Below are 2705 nucleotides of genomic sequence, written 5' to 3'. Positions count from 1 at the left end.
GGCACAAGCGTCGGCGGTCGGTCAAGGAACTGGCGATGTGACGGGTCCGCTGTGCACCAGTGCATACCGTCCCGCCGTCCGCGGCAAGCGCCTCCGCGTCCTCGGGTGACGGAGGCTGCCGGTCGGTTCTTGCAGGCGAGGGATCTCGCTGGCACCGGTTCGCGTTGACGCGCGGCCGGTCATGGCACGGCGATGCGACGGCCGAGGTGCGCAGTACTCGATGGAGGAACCGCACGCTCCGATGACCGTCCCGCCCTCCGCGGCGTATGCGTACCGACCGTAATGGTTGCAGCAGCGCCGGCCGGCTTTTGAATTCGCCACACGAAACACGGTGCGAGATCGCGGTTAGGGGAGCGTCGACGTTGCCAGGCGTTTTGCTTGCTGCCGAGGGAAAGGCGGCACGGCCACGTCGCGCTCGTCGCGATTAGCGGGTCTGCGCGCTTTGGGAAGGTGCCGCAACGACTTGCCGAAAGAGGAAGCACGGAAGAACGAGGGACTTGGACGTCCCGACAATTGAACGCACTTGCGGCCAGGCCCTTGCTGGCTTCGTTCTTCCGCCTCGAGTAGGCTCGTACGCGGCTCCGGCGCCGAAAGTGGTCCTTGGCACCGACTTCGGTGGACGTGGGAAGTGCCGCGCAAGTACGGCGCGCCTGGCTCCACCTGTTGGCTAAAGTAGGCAGCCGGATCGGCATTTTGGTGTGCGGTGGCAAACCGTGGATGCGAAAAAAGCTTGTGCGATTTCGTGGAACAAAAAGCGGGGGTCCCCCTTTTTATGCGGAGGAGACCGACCCGCCTGCCGTGGTGAACCGCGACGCCACGGTAAAAACGGGAGAGGGCTTGTCGATGGGACCGTGCATCCCGCGCTCCACGGAGGCCGGGAGGCGGCCGCCCGAGGAAATGTGTAGCCGTCGAGGCCCGCATCTGCGTGCACTCTTATCCAAATGGGTGTACCGCAGGCATTTTCTGGTTAGGCGGGCCAATGAGAGCGAGCACACAACGATACCTACGGGTCCGGCTTGGAGAACCGGCTTCGACGCCTCCCGAGTATTTATAGAGGGGTGGACCACGAAAGCACTCGCAAGTAGCGAAAGCGAAACGCCGTCCGAAACACACCGTTTGCTCGATTTGCGGCAGCCGAAAAAGGCGCGGCAGAGTTTTGGAGTCCAAGCGTGCGCTGAAAAGCGCCCTTCTTGGCCACTGTTTGGCCGAGTGCCAGAAACGTTTGGTTTTGACTGTACGGAATTGAACAAACACTTTTTCACGACTCTAAGCGGTGGATCACTCGGTTCTCGGGTCGATGAAGAACGCAGCCAGCTGCGAGACTTGGTGTGAATTGCAGGACACACTGAGCACTGATTCTTTGAACGCACATTGCGGCCTTGGGTCTTCCCTTGGCTTCGTCTGTCTGAGGGTCGGATCACATATCAAGAGAGCCTTCGGCGCACAAGGGAACGTGAGCCGTCGACTCGTTTTGACCGCGTCGGCAACACGGACAGCACGCTGAACACCTCACAGCGAGCGCCAACAGCGGCCACTCAAGGGCGAGACGGTGGCGACCGTCGTGCCAGAGCCCAACCGAAACGGGGGCGACCGACTGCATTGAGGATGTGGCACCTCGTTGAGACCGCCGCAGGACTTCGAGTCGGAAGGAAGCCTGCAGGGAAAGTGCGGTCGAGGTTGCGTACTCCTCTCTGCGACCGGGCGCGCAAGAGCTGCGAGAGCCACGGACGCGCAACTTTAACGCACGGTAAACACGAGGAGCGAAAGCCGGCCAGCAAAGCTTCTCCAGCCGTGCGCAAAGTGCGCGAGATCGCAGCCTTGCGTTGCGCTTGTTGCCCTCGAAGTAAGCAGGGTGTCCCGTAGACCGGGCGCTCGAACACGCTGCGGGGCCGTGCCTCCTCCAGGCTTTGCCGCGCGAACAGGGAACGTTCGCGCGCAAAGCGCAGGGAGGTGAGGAGGCTGCGCCCGACGTTTGCGGTTCGCTGCGTACGCGGTTGATGCGGAGAGCACGGCGCGACGACTTGCCGCGAAGCGGAAAAAGTCTCCCGCACGAGTTGGCGAAACGTTGGCGAAGCTTAAGGCGTTCTCGTCGTAGTCCGCCGTCGGTCTAAGTGCTTCGCAGTTCCCGTCCCGTTCAAAAAACTGGGCCACTCCAGTTGGGGCGGGGGCGACGCTACACGAGACGATGCCTCTCGCCAGGCTGCGTGGCTGCCCTTGCGGCGGCGGCGACTGGCCTCGGCGGTGTTTGGGCTTTCGACACGGTCGTTTATCACGCAACTGCTCGGACGACGCACGCGCGCAGCGGAATGCCGCTTGCCAGCCTTGTGAAGATGTGACCCTGTACAGGGTTGCGGGCGCACTTGGTAGGGCGTCGTACTCGGTTCGCGATGGGTTTACGAACGTGTCCCGTCACTTCCACGTCACACCGGTTGTGCGCCGCACGCGTGCAGCGGGGAAGCCGATTGCCAGCCTTGTGAAGAAGTGGCCCTGTACAGGGTTGCGGGCGCACTTGGTAGGGCGAGCGCACGCGGTCGTGCAGGAAGTTGATGGAAGCGAATGTATCCGCTGTCGACCTCAGATCAGGCGAGACAACCCGCTGAATTTAAGCATATCACTAAGCGGAGGAAAAGAAACCAACAGGGATTCCCCGAGTAGCTGCGAGCGAAACGGGACCGAGCCCAGCACCGAATCCCCCGTCCTTGCAG

At 62.3% G+C, this 2705-nt stretch overlaps 2 non-coding genes across 2 annotated transcripts in view; both read left to right on the top strand.

The window, feature by feature from the left end:
* The first annotated feature begins 1262 nt into the window (after window positions 1–1262).
* LOC142795322 (5.8S ribosomal RNA) lies at window positions 1263–1415 on the top strand. The gene has a single exon (XR_012892942.1). It is a non-coding gene; the product is annotated as a 5.8S ribosomal RNA (ribosomal RNA).
* A 1154-nt stretch (window positions 1416–2569) lies between these two features.
* The window catches only part of LOC142795321 (large subunit ribosomal RNA), a 3955-nt gene continuing 3819 nt past the window's right edge, over window positions 2570–2705 (top strand). The window contains exon 1 of the ribosomal RNA XR_012892941.1: window positions 2570–2705. This exon is cut by the window's right edge and continues 3819 nt beyond it. This is a non-coding gene — a ribosomal RNA (large subunit ribosomal RNA).

Source organism: Rhipicephalus microplus, unplaced genomic scaffold (assembly GCF_043290135.1).
Source record: "Rhipicephalus microplus isolate Deutch F79 unplaced genomic scaffold, USDA_Rmic scaffold_623, whole genome shotgun sequence".
Lineage (NCBI taxonomy): Eukaryota > Metazoa > Arthropoda > Arachnida > Ixodida > Ixodidae > Rhipicephalus > Rhipicephalus microplus.
This window is presented reverse-complemented; position numbering and strand designations above follow the sequence as displayed.